General features: G+C 34.7%; 1 pseudogene; it reads right to left on the minus strand.

Moving 5' to 3' along the window:
• Window positions 1-8,194: 8,194 nt before the first annotated feature.
• The window catches only part of LOC101579034, a 17,885-nt pseudogene continuing 4,256 nt past the window's right edge, over window positions 8,195-21,823 (minus strand).

Here is a 21,823-nt window from a genome sequence, read left to right on the forward strand (position 1 = left end):
AGGGATTGAACTCAGGCCCTTCCACTTGCCAGGGAAGCCTTTATTCCACTAAGCCATCTCCCTAGCCACTTATTTTTTAAAGTGAATAAAAGGTAATAAAAAAGAAAATTAGGAGTGATACAGAATTTCATTAAACAGAATAATACAAATGCAACAATGGTCATGATATTACATATCATCTTCAAATTAGGTGTTCAGATTACCAGATATAAGCATGCAAAATATATCAAAAAAGTTTTAAAAAATTAAAAGGACAGAAAAAGATATTAAGCTTTCATTCATCCTTTTAATAGACCAGCAGAAATTACAAGTACAATTATTCAAACTATTCTCTCTCTCTCTCTCTCTCTCTCTCTCTCTCTCTCTCTCTCTCTGTCTGTCTAAATATATGTGTGTGTGTGTGTGTGTGTATCTTTTTACTTTCACCTTTCTTTTGTCCATTCTGTTTGTTCCTTATCAGTATCTATTGTTCCTTTCTGATTTCTTTACTCTTTCAGGTTCTTACACTAGCTAGTCAGCAAAAGGTTTATGCACATGGTACTTACTTATTTCACTTTTAAGTATGGTCGGTAGTTGCATGAACTTATCTATAAAACCTCAGGTTTACCTTTATTTATAGCTGAGTAATATTCCATTGTACAAAAATGTCATAACTTTATTGTCCATTCCTCAGTTGGTAGGCATTTGGGTAATTTCCCATATCTAACTATAATAAATTGTGCTGCTATAAACATGGGTTCACATATATCACTGTGGTATGATGTTTTCAGTCCTTCTGGCAAGATATCCCAGAGGGGGAAGTGCTGGGTTGAATGGGCCCACTATCTTTATTTTTTGGGGAATCTTTACAATGATTTTCATACTGATTGGACCAGTCTACACTCCCATCTACAGTGGAGAAGTGTTCCTATTTCTCTACAGCCTTCCAGCATTTGTAATTGGTTGACTACTTTATGACAACCCTTCTTTCTGGAGTGAGATTGAATCTCAGTGTTGTTTAAATTTGCAGTTCTTGGATGACCAATGACATTGTACATTTTTTCATATATTTACTTGCCACTTGTATTTCATCATCTGAGAATTATACATTCATCTCAGATACCCATTTTGGATTGGTTCTTTGAATTTTGGGAACCTGATTTTTAAAATATATGTTCCAGATAGAAGTTCTTTGTCTGGGAGATAGATTGCTATAATTGTTTCCCACTTCATATTTTTTTTGTACTTCGTTGATGATTTCTTTTCATGTGCAGAAACTTTCAAAAAGATGAGATCGCAATTGTGAATTCTTTGATGTATTACCCATGCAGTTTGTTTTTTATTCATGAACTTTATCTGCCTATTCCCATGTCATCAAGACATCTTCCTACTTTCCAGTCCTATAGATTTAATGTTTCTGTATTAATACTTAGATTTTTGATCCATTTTTGCTTTACTTTAATGCATGGTGATAGACATGGGTCTAATTTTAGCCTTTTGCATGTGAAAAGCCAGTTTTTCCAACACCATTTATTTAAGAAGTTAAATAATGAAAAATATTCAAAGAAAGAAATAAAAAGACATAATAAAAAGTTTTTCCAGAAAATTAAAATATATTTACTAGAACATTTTATTTTATATTTAATTTTCCAGAAAATTAAAATATATTTACTAGAACATTTTATTTTATATTCAATTTTCTAGAAAATTAAAATATATTTACTAGAATATTTTATTTTATATTTAATTTTCCAGAAAATTAAAATATATTTACTAGAATATGTTAGATTGGAAAATACATTGTAATAGTATCACTGTTTCCCTTTGAATGATTAGAAATATCTTGAAGGAAAGGAAGTGAAGTGTTTTGGTCCACTCCTATAATCAGCACTCTGGGTCACTAAGGCAGGAGGATGTTCCTGTATATAAGTAAAAATATTGCAAAATGGCTCAAGTTATAGATTACTGTGAAACTGAACACAGTTCAATACTTGAACCAAAAAAATAACATGTTAGCAGATTCTTAATAATAAAAATTACTCACATTTGTAAAGATCAAAAGCAAGTAATGGGCTGTTCTCTTAAGGTTATAATCTCAAATGACTTCAAATAAATAAGAATCAATACTATATAAGTATTGCAGTATGGATATATATATATATATATATATATATATATATATATATATATATTCCAAAATATATACATAATGTGCTACATTTTCCTATGGCATGCTCTCTCATTTTTCATGAGCATGTGGAAAATAATTTCGGAAGGAAAAATTCTAGTTCAGAATTCATCAATATCAACTTCAGAGGATTTGTATGTAGGTTAATGATAATAGAAGAAGATTATTGTTTTGGTGCGGGGAATGGTGGATTGAACTCAGCCCCTTGCCCTTGCCAGGCAAGCACTTATTCTACTGAGCCATCTCCCTGGCCCAGAACAAGATTTTTTAACTGATGCTAGAATATTCAGAGTCTTTGTTAAATATAGTTGACCACTTCAAATTAACATATTTTTAACTCCTGGAACAGTGTCCCATGAAACATAAATTAGCTAACGTAAATGAAGTGTTATTTTCAGAAGGAGAAAAAGAAATCAGTATAATTTAACTCACTTCATTTCTAAGCAGATTAGTTTTGTATTGCTACTGCAACAAACTTGTAAATTAAAGCAGAAATGATTGATTCTCTTACACTTTATGAAGGTTAAAAACTTAGGAGGCATCTTATGTTTGTATCTAAAGGTCTCCCCTAATCCTCATTCAGTCAGAAATGAAGCTATCTCACAGGTGGCTGGATCTAGTGTGTGTAATGTTGAAAGTTATTCATGGCACGTTAGGATCAAGGGCAGTAGGGCTAAGGGTATGACTGGTACCTGTTGTAAGTAATTGGAATAAGATACATGTTATAGGACAAGCTGTGGTCATAACTTGTTTCTTTGCTACCATTTTCCACCTTGAACTGATTCTTTTCTGCCATGGCTGTCTGCTATGCCAAACTCCTTTATAGCCAGCTACTATGGACTGCAATTTCTATAAATTGTGAACTCAATAACCTTTCCTCCTTTAACTTTGTTTATTGGGTATTTTGTCTTAGAAATTAGAATAGTAACTAAGGCAATTCTCAAATATATTCTTCTGGGGTCTTTAAGGCCTGAATTCTGTAAGTAGATCTGACTTATTTGAAGTCTTGGGGGAATATGCGCTTGGAAATTAATTTAGGTTATTGTCACAATTCATTTCTTGTAGCTTTGAAACTAAAATGATAGTTTCTTTATTGGCTGCCTCCTGGGATTACCCTTCTGTTTCTGAAGGATACCATATTGTCTGCATCATAGAATCCATCACCAAGTAGTAGTAGGAGCAGCAGCAGCAGCAGCAGCAGCAGCAGCAGCACTAGCAGGAGCAGCAGCAGCCACAGAATGTCAAGTCTTATGCTTTGAATGTTTCAAATTGTTCCTCCAGAGAAAACACTCTGTTTTTAAGGAATCAAGTGCTCATGTGACAGCTCTCTGGAAAATTAAGAATATTTCGTATCTCAACAACAGTTGTGCTATCTAACTTAGCACAATTAGAGAAGTGGCATTTGTTCATATCTGGATGTTTCACAAATAAAAGTAAACAACTTTGTTAAGTTATTTTGGAAATCCTACATATCAGCAGCAGAGTTAAAGCTACAATCCTTTTTATCCCTGTGAATCTAACATTTTGCTTGCTATGCTTGAAATCAGTGACTTGATACTAATAAACATTTAAGCATATTTGAATTATTGTTTATAAAATAACCTATGGCACGCATACTTTATTCTTAATACTTCCTCAAAGAACCTTGTACTTTTATTAAGAATATGTTCTAAAAATAATTAGCATTTTGTCATTTTTAGTAATCACATTTTGTTTCTTTTAAGGAAAATTAAATGGTCTATTAATTTCATTATTATAAAGTCAAGCAATTCTGGAAAATAATTACAATGCATTTCATTTCTTTGTAAACAAAAATACAAACTTTTTTATTTGCAACAATAGAATTGCAAATGAAGTGATAAGCATAGAATACATAGTAACATAAGTGTTAATTACACTTTCAAATGCTGTTCAGTTTTCACTTCCCAGATCACACTAATTTTTATAATTCTCTTAGTTACCAGAAGTATTTTTGGATATAGTATTGCATAGTGCAGTAATAGTGAAATATTGCTTCCATTGTAATAATAAAACAAGTGTTTGTTTAAAGAAAAGAGAATTAAGGGCTGGCGACATGATTTAGTAGATTAAGTGCTTGCCTGACAAGTGCAAGGACCTGAGTTCAATCCTTGGTTCCACAAATAAAGAAAGAAAGAAAAAAATTACAAAATTAAAAGAGAATTAAAAATTGTAAAAAAAATTATAAAGGGACAGCCAGATAGCTCAGTGTGGTTAACTGATGCAGAGACCTGGGTTGGATCCCTGGCATGCAGTGCTGGCCCCACCCTGAGGCACTATGAGACTGCAACTGAGACTGGGTGGGTGGTGCACACCTGTATTTACAGCACTTGGGAGGCTGAAAACAGGAGGATCACTATGAGTCTGATCTGTGTAGTAAGATCCTGTAGACCCTGTACTAAATACATAATAAAATTTTAAAAAGATTGCCTAGAACTTTACAGTAAATCTTTAAAAATATTATAAATGACACAGTGTTTCATTAAACACAATAATAGCAATTCAACAATTGTTATATTACAAACTTCTATCTTAAAATTACTTGTTTAGATTACCAGATATGAGCTTGCAAATTTGGTTAAAAAAGTAAAAGTTATAAGAAATTAGAACAGAGAAGAAAAATGTTAAGCATTAATTGCTCCTTTCAATGGGCCAGCAGAAATCAGCAGTAAAATTATCCAACATATCCCATATATACATAAATATAACTTTTCTCCCTCCTTCTTTCTTTCCTTTGTTCTTTTCCTCATCACATTTCATACATAATTTCTAAAGCCTTAAGCCTCACTCTGACTTATTTGAAAGGTAATATAAGGCTGATTGTCACTGTGAAGGTATCGAGTAGTTCAAACTGGAGGATGATCTCTTTGAGGGACATCTTGATTATCTCCTTGGCCTTTTCTGGATGGGTAAGGAAGTCTGCAACTCAGCCTATAAAAGTTTCAATGAGAAGCAATATTACTGCATCCCATGCAGCTCTGAATAACTTCAGGGGAAGGGCTGTGAGAGGATGGTGAAAAAAGGACCAAAGTTGGAATACAGAAAACTGAGCCTCTATGGAGCCCTCTCTCCTGGTTGGAAATGAGGAAGAAAAGAAGCTGAGAGCTCCAACAGCAGAAGTGCATTTATTTATACAATTGAGAGTTTGAATATCATATGAAACATCTTCACCTAAAAGTGTAACCATGTGGCTTGTCTCAGGTGTGCAGTGTTCTTGAGACTAAAGTAGCTTAATCATTTGACTTGCCATGTGCTGAGTTTTTGAGGCTGGCCTTGATTGATCTCCAGCTGTAGTAGCTCCCCACATCTCTCCATTCTCTTTGTAAGTGATTAGCAGTCAATTGCTATTTTGTTGAGGTTGGAAGATCTACATTTGGGGAACTCTGTAGGAGAAATCCTTCCCAAATCTTTTCAATTTCAGATGAACTTGTTTCATTTAGGCTAAAGATTCCCTGTATAAATATTTACGTCACTGACTTTAACAATTTAATCCTTTACATTGCATTTTCCCAGAGCAATGATCAGTTACTAGTGTAGTTGGGAATAGTTTTATATCTCTTGTGATTATACTTTTCTGCTAGATGTGAAGACACAATTAAAGTGACACATATATTAATCAGTTTCTTTAATAGACACCCAGGTCAGGTCTAACTCCATTTTGGTCTATTGGTTGTGGAGGAGCCCCTGAGGTATCACAACAATAGGACTGAGCATCAGCTTCTTGAGAGGTAGAATCAACTCCTGTTCTGGTCTGAGTTGATGATATATAAAGGCAGAATACTCTGGCATCCAGATATGTCATTCAGCACTTTCTGGAAAAACACAAGCATGCCCTCAAGCCCAAGTTAATACTGGGCTAGGTCCCTTAAATTTTCTAGTGTGAACATCTTTCCAAAACCATTCCTAACTTATTTTCCTTTACATTATTGAACAGTCTTTCTGTTGCTCTAGTGTCATCTCTAATAGGGTTTAAAAGTTAGAAGTATTACACATTGTTGTCTTCTATGTAGTTGTTTAGATTGAAGATAGCAGCATTTAAAGTGAAAATTTTACACATTAACTGCTATTTTCAACAAATTGATGGACGTTTTAAGTACAATTACTTCAGCCATCCAATGTGTAATGCAAAAATCATGCTTGAGTACTTGTCATCTTCGTCATCTAAATGTGTACCACTTCTAATGTCATATCAATTATAACTATGCTCTCTTCAAAATGTATTTTTTAAAAAGACAGAAAAACAAGAGGGACAAGAACAAAAATGTAAGGTTTCTAGAAAACAAGCAATAATATGCACTCATATGTCCAGTCTTATATAACTATATCTGTTAATCTGAGCAAAAGATTTGTTGATAAATATAGATAACATATCAGCCATTGTTAATCAGCTATTTTTGTTCTGAAAATTTGTAGCATATGTATGGTTGCATGTTACATTGCTTCTGATTTTTCTTCATGCTTCTGTCTTTTACTTTTCAAAAAGAAATAATAAAATTTAATTTAATTTAAACAGTTAATAGTATAGAATACCAAGTGAATGAGTTGTGAATTTTATAGGGAAGGATTTGTCTTTTTGTTTCATGGGAATTTTCTTTTTTTTTTCTTTTCTTTCTTTCTTTCTTTTTTTTTTTTTCAGAACCAAGGATTGAACTCAGGCCCAAGCACTTATTTTACTAAGCTATCTCCCTGGCTCCTGTCTTTTTCCTTCAGTGTTTGAAGTTTTAATGTATGGTGAGCATGATCAACAATTCCTACATGCTGAATGTGAGAAAAAATTCCTGTGTTAAGGGAAATGTGAACATTTTTCAGAAATATTTGGAAAGCAACACTGGTATAAGCTGCATCATTGTTAGTGTCCAGCACCCTCAGGCAGCCCAGGGTACCAAAGGCATCCAAACAATCAGCTCTGACATGTTTATCTATGTCACCAATGCATACAGAATAAAAAATATTCCTGAGGAAGTATTCTCTGAAATGTGGACCCAATGTATAGAACCTAACATGAGTGATATGAACATGAGTGGCATTCATTTTCCAGAGATGATTCACACGTAACACTCAAGGACTAATCCCCATAGGGAGTTAAGGAAGATGTATTATACATGAGGAATACTGATAATTTGTTAAGCTTGTTCTTCAGTTAAAAGGAACCGCTTGTGCAAAGCATAAACATGTTTTGGAAAATGGCATGGGTGGCAGAAGTCTGTTGAATGGGATCTAAGGAAGCAACAGTGACAGTAATCAGAAATCCATTCGTTGTGTTATTTCCCTTAGTAAAAGTCCCTGGAAATGGGGAATGGGAAAATAATTCACTGATAAAAGATGGGAATGGCATGACTAAATGACAAATTGAAGAGCATAAAGCCAATTAAATATCTTCATTAGTATGAATGGTAGACATTTCAATGTAACACATCACATCACAAATGTAAGCACTATCTAAAAAAAGTTAACTGAAGTGAATGAATGTTCTTCTGAGTCCCACATAGCAGCTTGAAATTCAGTCATTTGTGCAGAAGAAAATACATATCCTGTATTTCAGAAGAGGAGTCCATGATATAACCTGCCTTGCTTGAAGGGGAGCTATCTGCGAAAACAGAGACACCTCCCACTATAGAAACAGAGCTTATTTTTGAAGAAAAGACAAAGGGTATAAGAGAAGCAAATTGAATTAATTTTTCTGGAGGACAATGACAATCAGTTATACCAGGGAAGTTAACTAATGCAGTTTGCCAAAAGAATGAGAATTACCAATGGTGTTGAACAGAAGAAAAGGGAACAATGATATTTTTCTTCTCATGTATAAAAAACTGAAGAGCACATGTGTGTCCACATGTGATCAATCCTGCTACAGCATCATAAAAGGGAGTATTGGCTTTATGTGGATCATGTAGCATATCTAACCATTGTAGAGGATCCTGAGACTGCTAAACATCCCTAGTGAACATATGATTTGAGACAAAATTTAAAAACACTGTCAAAGACAGGTTAACTATATAGTGTTGAGCATTAGAGAAAGCCAAACTTAATTTTGTCTGAGGCAGTTTTAGCTTCTGACACAAGTGTTATTGCACAGGTATGAGCCTGGTTTATCTCTAGAATATCAAAAAGAGGGGAAAATTCATGAGTTTTTAGCTTAAGTGCTAGATTTAACCAATTGATATTATCAATTTGACTATGAAAATCAGCTAGGGTGGCAAGATGATTTATCTGGATCTCATTAGTTTGAGGCACAATATGTCTTTGTTGGATAAAGTGACCAAAATATGAAAAAGGTGCTATAGTTTGCACTTTTTTAACATTTACCACTAGGCCTACGTTATGAACAACATCATCCAATTTGATAAATTTCTGGTACGAGGCAGCTGAGGATGCATGTCCTAGAAGAATATCATCAATGTAATGAATAAGATAAGCAGATATATGAGCCTGATGGACAGACAAAATGGCTGCTGCTGCAACATGTTAACATAGCGTTAGAATATTTGCCATGCCTTCTTTCAGACAATGCCACTAGAAGTGGGGCATTGCGGTATGATGGTTAATGGAGAGTTAACAAAAAGAAAACAATTTTCTTGATGATGAAATGGATTGTAAAAAAAAGCAGATTTTGTTAGTCAATATGAAGGAAAAAATGTAAAGGTATAGCTTTGTCATAGGACAATCCTGGTTGAATAGTTTTCATGGTTTGATTTACAGTTCATAACCCTGTACTAAACTAGCTTCTTGATTTCTGTTTATAAAATTTGAAGTATTCCAAGGGATATTGGAGGATTCTAAGGATCTTGCAACCTTCTGTTCATTAACCAGTGCAAAAGCTGCTATAAGCTTCTCCTGAGAGGCCATTGTTCAACTTAAACAGAGTCATATGATATTCAAGTTTTTTTTTTTCAAAATCATCTATGCGGTCAGAGAACAGATAAAACCTCAACCTGAAATTGTGAAGGTGAGTAGCCTATGCCCAAATTTTCCCTTTTAGGGGTACCTCGAAAGTGTTCTTTCCTTCTCTGATTGTTTTTTACCAAGCCCTTAAGTGGGAATGAAAGCTTGTTCCAATATTTGATGAGTTAACAAGGAGTTAGGACTAAACAAAACGCCTCTACAACCTTTAATACATCATGACCCCATAAATTGATTGGTATATGGGGGAGGACACAAGATAGAAAATGTCCAGTATGGCCTTCTTAATTCCTCCAATTTAACAACTTAGAACTTCTACTAGGGGAGAAGCACTGCCCACCCCTTATAGATCTTTAGTTACTACATCTAGGGACCATGTCGTAGTCTAATGGTGTTTGGCAATAACCGAAACTTCTGCACCCATGTCTAAACTACATTTGAATATTATTTTCAGTAGTCAATTCTACTTTGTGATGATCCTGTTTAATCTATTGAACCCAATACATATCCAAAGATCCAAAATCCTTGGATCCTCTTGCCTTATTTATAGCTTTTCCAGTTTTTGACAGATAAAGAATGAATAATTGAGTGATATGAGGGTCTATTTTGACTTGAACAGGCTGTTGCATAGTTCAAATGATAACTTTGATATCTCCTGTACAATCAGTGTCAGTGACACCAGGCAAAACCTGGAGAGCTTTTAAAGTAAGGCTGCAGCAACCTAATAGGAGTTTCACTGTTACCTGTGGTAAAAGTCAACAAACTCCAGTAGCAGGAGACTGCAGCCCCATTTCAGGAGTTAGTAGATATCTGAAAGAGGAACTGAAGGCAAAGCCTCCACTGTCTTTTGTCACTTGCCAGAAGTTATAAATGTGTTCAATAATGGAGGGTAAGGCAGGTAAGGTATTAAGGAAAGTGGCCTCCAATGTTGGCAGGGCTGAGACAGGCCCAAGGCAAACCACACTGGATATTTCTTGAAGTGTTTTGACCTTCCTCATCAGTTTTGGATTTGTACTTATTTGTTCCATGTTTACCTCATCTACATGTTAGATCAATACTAGGAGGCTTTGTTGGATGGACAAATAAGGCCTGTGTTTTCTTGCACTAGTGCAGCAGAGCAATTTCTGGAAAAATGAACTTTGCCTTCACTGATGAAACAAATAGCCTTTTTCTTTCATTTTCTCTAGGCTGTGGATGAATAATGTGAGTGATAGCTGTTACAGAGGCAGCACCTTGTATGTATGAGGGATCATGTTTGTATAAGTCTGAATTATCTCAGACAGCATGGAGCATGTTTTATGAATTTGTAACATTCTTGACACCATTTGTTTGCATTTATCAAAGGCCAATAGTTGAACATTTAATTTTTTTTAACCTCTGAGTTGTTGACAGTCCCCTCACTAAGCTGAAAGAGGTGTACCACAAAGTCCCCAAAAGGTTCATCTGGACTGGTGGATTAAAGTTAGATGAAGGAACATTTTATCCTTTGAAGGAAGTTTATTACAAGCCCTTAACACCTTTTTAACTTGTGCATATATTTTTGATTCAAAATCTAATTGATTATTTGTGGCAACAAAGACATCTCCAATCGACATAGTTTTCTAATGGCTATGTTGTGAGTGTCCTGATTCAAGCACAACTGAAAAAACAATTCCTTCCATAATAAATAATCCTCCAAGCATAAACATGCTTTAGCTATTCCTTTCAAATCATTTTGTGTCACAACTTGTTTTCCTATGAGCTCTATTAAACCTAAGGGTTAAATTGCCATGGTACCATAGGTAGTGGTATCTTGTTTTAATTACTTTAGGGTCTTAAAATTTAAGACTTCATGAAAATGTCTGACCTGCCCAGGATTATTAGGATTTGGAGTTCAGCAATAGAGAAGACATCCTGAAATTACTTCAAGGATTCCCCCATCTGTATGGCTTCTTTTCAATGCCAATTGTGAGGGAGAGAAAGAGGATGTCCACCTCCATCAGCAGTAGAAATTTCAACCTATTATGCAGCTAAGTTTCTATGAGCCAAAGAGGTGGAAGCTACCAATTTTGATGCAGTTAATATTATTGGTTTTACCTTGAGCAATTGTGAAACTGAAGATGCAGCAAAATACTCCTTTAGTAGGGAAAGGTCTTTTGTCATCCCCCAATTTCCCTCCTTATCATACTGTGCAAATCTAGAGGGTTCAAGTTCTAGCTTTTGGATATTGTTTTTTTTATTCCTTTTCTGCTCAGATCAAAGTTTTAAAATAGTACTCATAGCAGAATCCTCTGTGGTTTTCTCAACAGGTGCATGACTATTGGGAAAATCCCTGATCCAGGTCCACAAAAGAAAAGTAAGTACAGAAATCCACAATAAAAAGGGGATTTGTCTATACATTTGCTGTTCTTGACAACCTAATTGCCTCATATGTGTACTTGATAAAACCAATACATCTTTCTGTCTTTGGCTTCTATTAAGCATGTTTTTCTCTGTGGCTTCTCCTAAGCCAATTTCTCTTTTTGAACACAAAGGTGGAAACCTCCCTTACCTGTTACCTGATGCATTTCCTCACACCTAGGTCCCTGTGCAGTTGCCAAATGTGTCCCATGAAGCTCTCAAAATTGTCAAAGACAAAGGACAGTGAGAGGATGGAGAAAAAAAGCACAAGAGTCAGAATACAGAAAACTGAGTCTATATGGAGGCCTCTCACTGATAGGAAGTATGGAAGGAAGAAGAATGAAAAGGAGGAGAAAGAGAAAATTCCAATGGCTGCAACACATTTATTCATATACTTTGGAGGTTGAATGTCACATGAAGCCTTTCTGCCTATTAATGTGTCCATGTGGCATGTGTCAGGCATGCTGTGTGCTTGAGAGTAGAGTTGCTTATTCATGTGACTTGCTTCAGGTGCAGTGTTCTTGAAACGGGAGCAATTTATTCATGTGACTTGTGTTTGGCCTTGCTTGATCTTCCGCTTCCACCACTCCTCACACAATATCTGTTTAAATCCCGCACAAAGTGGCATGTGAATAAGTCAAATTGCAAATAATCATCAAAGCACATCCTTTTCCACACAAGGTCTAACAAATATTTCAGGTGTTTCTGGATTATTGGTAACATATAGTAGGCAAGATTTACAGTCCTTTGAAAATTCAAGTGGCCATTTCCAATGAAGCAACTATTTCCATATAAAAGGAATCATGAAGTGATGTTACAGCCTTCCAAGTAGCTCCTTGAGAAAGGACTGGTTTGTTTCTTTCTTTTTTTCCTTTCTTTCCTTTTTTTCCCCAGCAGAACTGGGGATTGAACTCAGGCCCTTTTACCTCTCAGGCAAGCACTTATTCTACTGAGCCAGGGCCAGGGAGATGGCTTAATAGAATAAGCAAGTGAAAGGGCCTGAGTTCAATCCCCGGTTCTGAAAAAAAAAAAAAAAAAAAAAAGGAAAGCACATTTTATTCTACTGAGCCATCTCCCTGGCCCCTGATTTGTTTTCTAAATAACACCAGAGTGCCCTTTTAATTTCTCGTGTACTATGGCCCATCTATCCTAGCCTTCCAACGTCAATTAAGACTCAGGACATATGAGAACTTGTATTGTAACAACATGTAACTCAGTTGTCTCAAATTTTCTGATCACCTGGAGATTATAGACTGGCTTTAATGGTTTCTCAGGGACTAGGAGTTAGGCTAGAATCTTATAGGTTCATAAGCGTGTCCTTATTTCTCTATCAGCCTTTGATTGCTCAAAGAGACTCTAGACTTGTATCTTTGGTGAATGTTACAATGCATGATGGTCACATACTTGAAAAGATGGACTATCTTTTGGACTTGTACAATTTCCTGCTTATGTTATATGGGTGATAGCTTACTAACTTATGCCTTTCTTTTCTGATTGTTACATGAGCATGTGTTTCCTGAAAAATATTTGCTGTCTGTATATATAAGAATGTAGGGTTAGTTAAATAGCTCAGTGGGTTAAAGCACCTGTTTAGGCACCCACAGGGCCTAGGAGTTCAATCCTCAGGCCTGCCATGCCAGCCATGCCCCCAGGGCATACTGAGATGGTAATTGAGACTGGGAATGGTGGTGCACACCTGTAATCTTAGCACTTGGGAGGCTGTAAACAGGAGGATCACTACTAGTCTGATCTATGCAGTGAGACCTTGTAGACACTGTAAACCTTGTCTTAAAATCCAAAACAAAAAAAGAAAGAATGTATACTAAATACTGAAATTTCTGGAGGAATTTCTGCACTCTTGATATTTTTAATCCTTTATTAGTTAGAAACTTGAGTTTCTATATAGTATTATGATAGCTAACATGTTGGGTTGAAGAATAGAGTAGCATGTAAATATTGTAGGATGATTCCCTGATTTAATTCTAGATTCCTTAAATCTGTCTCTAGTGCCTGAGCAAAAAGGTGAAAGCTATCACTAAAGCTGGGAGAACTTTCAAAGTACAGTTTAGTTTTTGTATTGAAATGGATTTTTGCACTCAAAGGCAAAAAGAAATGGGGAATCTGCATGTTTTGAGATAGAAAGAATCCTTGAGATTTAAGCCTGAAAATGAGCTTGTATCCCTGAAATTTGAGATAGAAATATATATAGATCTCCACCAGGGGATTACAGGAATTGTAGCCTCAGTGTTGAGGTGGAGGTTTGTTATCACTCTTTATATATTCTCCTATATAATCTCCTCAGGGTTTTGATGTAGTGAGAATGAGAGTATTTCAAGGGTCTGACAAAGTTGCAGGAGTACATATTTGTGAATCCTTTCTAGGACTGCCTGGAGGACTTTAGGAGTGTCTTCTTTGTTCAGATGCTGCTTAGAAAATCAGCTGGGGTATTTTTATTTAATAATTACTGTCAGTTGAACTTGCCCTATCAGGTATTAGATTAGAGCTTGCAACAATCTGTTTTCTTTTTAGTACAGAGAAAACTTACTAGTCCCAACAGGTAACATTCTTTTAGTCTTGAGTAGAAGTTGAAAATTGCACCCAATTTCATTAGTAAATCTCTTTATAGCAATGGAATTTGACACTGTTGGACAATTAGAAATCATTGGATAAACACTTGACCTAACAGACATTTCAGAACAAGAGTAAAGACGCTCTATCTATGGGTACTCTTGGCCCCAACTATGACCATAATTTTAGAGGAAAGCTTTACAGAAAAGGCACTTATGAATGAAGTAATGGAATTGGCTCACCCATGACATCCATAGTTACACAGCATTCTTCCTTGGAACCAGTGATGTCCATAGACAGAGTCATTGTATAAACCTTTGTGCCTCTTTAGAAGAGTGAATGAGTTTTGGCTAGCGAACCCTATCTCTGATCACAGGAACATTCAACTCCTAAGTGACAGCAATCAAAGTTATACTTGCAATCTCACATTCAAAGAAGGGCCTGAAGTGTGACTTAGTGCCATGGCATACTCAGAGTCTAGTCTCCTTGTACTTAAAATAGCCTTTATAGTACTTGAGTTTCCTTTATATAATTTTTGTGAGTTTAAACATGGTCAACTTGAACAGCTATAAATTCTTTTTTTAAATGTTATTCATTTTAGTGAGAAAAAAGGTAGAATAATGATAACCATATAGGTTAGTAGGATGTTTACAATAATTAATACATTACATATTGATGTCTTCATAGTAGTTATTCAGAGGACAATACGTAGATAAGATATCTTGTGTAAACATTATTAGTTCAAACCTTTTGCCTTTTATTCACAACAAAATTGTCCTTTATTTACACTTGTGTGAAGTTAGTAACACATGATACTAGATTACCTAGCAACTGATTGTCAGATGCAAAAGTTGCATCTTTAGTTATATAGGTCTGACTTTATCTTGGTCTTAACCACCCAGGAGGTATAAAAGCAATGCCATATTAACTTGTTGAGCTGTAAAAGGCTGAAGTTAACAACTTCTGATAATTGCCAGTTCCTCTGATAATCCACTACTATTATGGACTATTGGGCTATATTGGGTTATTTTGCGGAATTCAAGTAGCTACAATCTTTAGACTGGTTTCAAGTATGAAAAGATATTTTAAAGACTTCTCTAAATACAGGTTCTGTAACTGCAGCAAATAACCATCTCTGGAAAAAAAAAGGTGGATATGTTGGGAGCCATGTGAAGGTGGGACTTAGCCCAGTGCCTAAAGCAAACAATCTACCTCACTCCTGAGATGAACGTCCTGTTCGGTTAGTGACAGCTATAATTCTAACCTTTCACTTTTGAACGTATTTTAGATCCTGATTCTTAGACATGCAAAAAGCTATGTCTAGAAATTTTCCTATAGGTGTTTAGAGAAAAAACAAGTTTTCTTAATATATGATAAATATCTGGGGCTGATTGATAAATGAAATTTACATCCCTCCCTAGAAAATGGATCTATGTTTACATATTTATAAATCACTTCTACTATTCTACGCTGAAAAATAACTAGATTTTCCTCTGTGGCCCTAGGATGCCACTCAACTTATAATTTATAGAGTTCTTAATACAAATTTTCATCTATATGATACTAGCACATTTATCAGTCATAATTTTTAGCATTTGACTTATGGAAGTCCCAGTTTTGTTCTTTTGAAGAGAAAGTAAACTGTCCAGGGTGATTTTCATTCACTCTAAAACATGTGGTTCATTTGAATAGTATCAAAACTCTTCTACATTACTTTGTCTTTTATATGGGATATAGAATTTGGTGAAGTTGAATAGGCTATATGGCCATGATAAATCAAAAGTGAGAATCCATATTTGAGAGCCATCTGAAAACTTATTTGGAGCTTGTGAATTTAAAAGGAAATGTTACTATATGTAATTTATATTGTTGGATATCTGCAAATGAAAAGGAGACCTTTATCTCTCTGCTTCAGTGACCACTTTCAAAGGCAGAATGAGTTGTGTGTTACAGGAGTAGAAAGCAACATTCCAAGTATGACTTGTGGTAGTTTAAGATCTCTTTATGCACTCAATTGTATAATCCTGTTTGAGGACCATGACAAATAGCAGAGAAAGTCTGAATTCTTCTGAAGCACAAATCTTTAGACTTTCTGAATGCTAGTGTTTGTGTTCAGTGGAAGAGAATAGTGTTCCAAGTGGGTTGACCCTTAGAGTCATGTCATAGCACCTTTTAAGGCTTATTCTCAACATGTCCTATGTCTCTGTTTTTAGCCCTGCTTAGGAATCTCTGTCTTTGCAAGTTCACCTTTGTCCATACAGAGTAAGACTAACTAAGAAAATGGAGGCATCCTTTATATGAGTCATACTAAGAGTATTTAGTTGTATTACACCCCATACTGTAACGTACTAACTCCTTAAGAAGCAAAGTGTAGCCATTTGAAACTCCCATAAGACCAGGGCAGAATTTCTTTCCCCTGGCAATCCCATAGGCATTTTGAGCCACTTAAAGACACTATTTAAGCAGGACACAGCCACTTTAGAAACAGTATTTCTTGCATTTACACTTCTTATAATTAAAATTTTGGTACTTTTTAAAGGAATAGAAACTCCCCACCAAGAAAAAGAAAAGAAAGAACATTTAGGACTTTGAAGAAGAATGGTTCTACTTTTGTACACATAATATTAATTTGAATTAAGGTTTACTGTCTGTTCTTTTTTCCTGCTCAGATCATCATTCATATGACTCTTAATTTTGTTAATTTTACTAAAGAAACAAGGAAAAGATCTAGTCAAATTCAAAAGAAGAGAAGGAGATAAACCTAAATGTTATCTAAAATGTGAGGCTTAGCTGCTATCATTAAGGGTAAGATTTTCCAATGTCAATAAGGCCAGATGAAAAATAAAGCAAACAAATAGACTTGAACACATGAAGTTGATTTATAAGATGAAACAATATAGAAGAAACTGTATGAAATAATGTTTTAAGAAATAAAACTCATCTAAGGGAAAAGTATAAAGAAGCACAGAGCCCTGTCTCAAAGTGGACTATATTTCTGCCTCAGTAGAGTGGGCTATGTTTACTTACTTCAGAAAGAAGTAGGTTCCTGTTTATTCCTTAAATGGAACTCTCCACTTGTTTTGATATCTTGAGGTTTTTTGAACCATTCACTAATAATTTGAACTTCTTTTGAGGCCTACACCTTATTATCATACATAAAAATTTTGTATTTTCTTGATATGAAATTTGAAATCACAGCCTTTGGGAATCTTATCTATAGTCATTAACGACAAAAAGAAAGATAACATCTTCTTTACTTTTCAAGTACTCCTGCAACTTCCTTTCCTCAGGTCACCAATGACTAACTTTCAGACTTAACATTATGACTGTGTCAAAATCCTCTTGTCTATTATAATCTGTTCTGCACATGACTTAGCACATAATGATGAGGTAGACTAATATTCCTCATGGATTTTTTTTTTGAACCAGGGATTGAACTCAGGCCCTTGCACTTGCCAGGGAAGACCTTATTCCACTGAGCTACCTCCCCAGCTCCATTTTTATTTTCCTCATGGATTTTTGTGTCCTACTTTGATCTTAACAATTCCGCTACAAAATCATTTTTCAGTTTTTCTTTTATGTGGGGGATAATTGGATATTATTTTGTACCATTTCTGTTTTTAATATTTAAATACTTGATCCATTTAGAGAGTGGTTTATCATATGAAGATAACAATGTGTAATACTAGGGTCATTCATGAATACCTCTCCTTCTGGTCTTCTTAATATGTACTACTTGTCATGATATACCAATTACTGTTATACTGTCTCCCAACTAAATGTTAGTTTAAAAAAGGGGGGTAATAAATGAAAATAAGAGACAAAAATTGTTATTGGGCTGTCCTGCTACAATGCTGTATATGGTTAGATTTCTAAATTTCTGTGTAAAAATATGTAATTGGTTATTCCTGTTTTTTAAATTTTTTTCTTCATATTCTGTAGGGACTTAAAGTTTAACATATCAATACTTGATGGAAACTACCTGTTCCATGTTGTGTCTAAGATGTTTGATATTCAGACAGATAGTGAGGTTAAGCTCAACTGCCTATGTTGTAGGGTAATAATAATAAGCTTCTCTTCTGGAGGGTTAACAACTTAAGTTTGCAGACCAAAAGTTAGAGAAAAAGAAGGGCTGCAAAGACAGCCAATATTTTGGCCCTAGCCTTTCAAGGTTAGTGAAGACTCAGGATATATGGGAACCTATACTGTAACATCATTTAACTCAGTTGGGTCCCAAACTTTCTGATCACAGAGATTATGGGGCCACAGAGGAAAGTGATCAATGATGTAGAATGTGTCTAAGGAGAGTCACATGGAGAGAAAACATTAGACATAGCTTTAATTTTAGGCTTTGCCATGTGGAAGGCCAGTTTTTCCAGCACCATTTATTAAACGGTCTATGTTTCTTCCAGTGAAAATGTTGGGCGCCTTTATCAAAGACAAGGTGGCTGACTGTGTTTATAATTGTGTCTGTGTTTTTAATCTGTTCTGTCATTCCCCAGGTCTGTTTTTATGCCAAAACCATGTTCATTTTATCACAGTAGCTTAATAATATAATTTCAGGCCAGGGATTATGATGCCTCCATCTTTTCCATTGTTCCCCAGGTCTTGTTTTGATACTGTCAGTCACTTCTGGTTTGATAATGAATTTTAGGAGTGTTTTCTCTAACTCTGTGAAGTATGATGACTGTCTTTTGATCAGGAATGCATTGAATCTGTATAACATTTTTGGGAGTATGGTCATGTTCACAATGTTTATTCTTCCTACCCAGGAGCAAGGAAAAACTTTGAATTTTCTCAAATCCACTTCAATCTCTTTTCTCAGACTACCATAATTGTCATTGTATAAGTCTTTTAGTACCTTTGTGAGATTGATTCCTATGTGTTTCATTTTTTGTATGATATTGTGAAAGCTGTGGTTTCTCTAATTTTTCTATGTGTGTTCATTGTTTGTGTACAAAAGTGCTAATGATTTTTGATTGTGGACTTTGTATCATGCTATGTTATTGAATTTGGCTATTAGATGTACAAGACTTTTGGTATGTTTTTTATGGAAGATACTATGTTATCTTGTACCATGAATAAGTACTACGAAGACAACAATATGCAGTGAATTAATTACTTTAACTGTCCTACTAACCTGTTTTGAAACTGTCCCATGTCCATTTATTTCTCAATGAAATTAGTTTTAAAAAAACCAAATAATAATTTCACTTTTACTGTCCTGTCCTTATTCCTTTTATCTCTCTTGCTTAATTGCTCTAGCTAATGATTCCAGATCTATATTGCATAGGAGTGGTGACAATCAGCATCCTTGCCTTTACCTGATGTTAAAGTAAAGGCTTTATTTTGGGGGCATTAATATGATGTGGGGTATCAGATCTCATATATGGCTTTCATCAGTTTGAGATATAGATTACTTTTTCCAACTTTCTTTAGGGTTTTCCTCTTAAATGAGTGTTGGATTTTGTCACAAGATTTTTATGCATCTATTGAGATGAGCATGTGGTTTTTGTTGTAAACTTTACTCATGTGGTGTATTACATTTATGGATTTGCGCATGTTGAACCAAACCTGTATTCCTGGAATGAGTCCTATTTTCTCAGGATGTATAATCTTCTTAATGATTTGCTGCATTCTGCTTGTTAGTATTTTATTGAAGATTTTTGCATCTGCATTCATTAGAAAGTCTGGCCTGTAGTTGTCACTTTTAGGTAGATCATCCTCTCGTTTTGCTTTCAGAGTAATACTTGCCTCCAGGAATGAATTTGGAAAAAATTGTTTCCATTTAAGTGTCATTCAAAACTTTGAAGAAAGTTGGCATTAATTCTTCTCTATATTTCTTGTAGAATTCAGTTGTGAATCTACCAGGACCATGGCTTTTCTTTTTTGTAGAGTTTTTAATTTTATTTTCAATTTCATTTCTTATCCTTGGCTTGTGTAGAGTTTGCATATCTTATTAATTCAAATTTGCAATTACATATGTAGCTAAAAAACTTTCTATTTCCTCTGTGATTTACATCTGTGAGGGTAAAGATTTTTGAAGTAGGTATTGATGATCTTCTGAATTTCTATGTGGTCTCTAGTAATTTCACCCTCTTCATTCCTTATGGCATGAACTTCATTTTATTCTTTACCTTTTTTATTGATAAGGTTGGCAGGGGTTTATAAATTTTATTCTTTAAATAACTTTTTGATTCACTTATTCTTTGTATTGTTTCCTTCTTCTCCATTATATTTGTTTTTACTGTAATATTTATAATTTCCTACCTTCTTTGGGCTTTGGTCCTGAATTGCTCTTCTTTTTCTAGGAACTTGAACTACAGCATAACATTGTGTTTTCGGGCTTGTTCTGTTTTCCTAACGTGTGAAATTGCTACTATCACTTTTCTTTCTCTTTCTTTCTTATTTCTTTGGTTACAAAACATCTACTTTATTAGGGAATATACAAAACTCAAATTTACAACATGTATTTATTTGAACATAAACCTAATTGGAACAATACAATATATTTTGTCTTCTATATTTTTATGCCTGAAAATAACACATTGGGAATCATGCTACATTTGTATTCTACAGTGCAAGGCCTAACTCAATTACTAATTTTCTTTATTGCTTTTTATTTATATAATCAAAATTATGTGTATTCAAAGTAAATTACTTTATACTGCAAATGTTCTATGCTTATATTTTTACAATTATAAATATAAAGGGATAAGTCTGACATTAATACTTGATGATATCTAAGGCAATTAATGTTTAAATAGTTACACGAATTTATTTGTCTTCATCATATCGTTAATCAAGAGAACAAATTTTATCTTCATTAAATAATTTTATTGATAAACAAATAGCAATGAGTTTCAAAGCCAATTAGGAAGACAGTTTCAATAATTAATACATTGTGTATTGTTGTCTTAGTGGTTATTCATTATACAAGATGCAGACATAATATCCTATCCTCAAACACTACTAGAGCAAATATTTCTATTCATTGAATTAAGATAATGTAGCTGTATATCTATTGTAACTATTTTGAATATACAGACACTAACTGGTTGTTCATTTGTATGCCTTTTTATTTAGCTTTGTCAGAGAAGGATATTCCATTGTCATTTAAATACAGTAGGTGCGTGAATACAGCAAAATATTCCAATGCAGTCCTGTAGTTCATAGTAGTAGTGGTTTTTCCATAGCACTGGCAATGTCACAAATTGTTGACTTCAACCTTTCACAGCTCTGCATATTAATATGACTTTACTTTTTATAATTCATTTCGATACATTTCTGCTGGATGGTTAAGAACAAGAAAAAGCAACACCTGTATCAAAAGAAATGTAGCTTTTGTATCTGATCAGATCTGTCAAATTCCCTCAGAATTTATCCTGAAACCCTGTACCACACTTTGTAGATCCTTTGTCAATATCAGCCTTATGGCTGAGTCACGGCCACTGCTTGACCAATTTGCTCTCTGTGAAAGCCTGAGAGAATGTTTTCTCTCCATGTGACTCTCCTTAGGCACAGAATGCATCATCAATTACTTTCCTCTATGGCCGCATAATCTTCTTGATAAGAAAATTTGGGACACAACTGAGTTACATGATATTACAGTACAGGTTTTCCTAGGTCCTGAGTCTTCACTGACCTTGAAAGGCTAGGGTCAAAGTGTTGGCTGTCCCATGAGCCTTTCTTTTTCTCTAATCTCTGCAAACTTAGGTTGTTAACCCTCCAGAAGACAAGCTTATTATTTTTACCCCACAAAGTAGGCAGTTGAGCTTAACTGCACTATCT

The sequence above is a fragment of the Octodon degus genome, unplaced genomic scaffold, assembly GCF_000260255.1.
Source record: "Octodon degus isolate 3935 unplaced genomic scaffold, OctDeg1.0 scaffold00309, whole genome shotgun sequence".
Lineage (NCBI taxonomy): Eukaryota > Metazoa > Chordata > Mammalia > Rodentia > Octodontidae > Octodon > Octodon degus.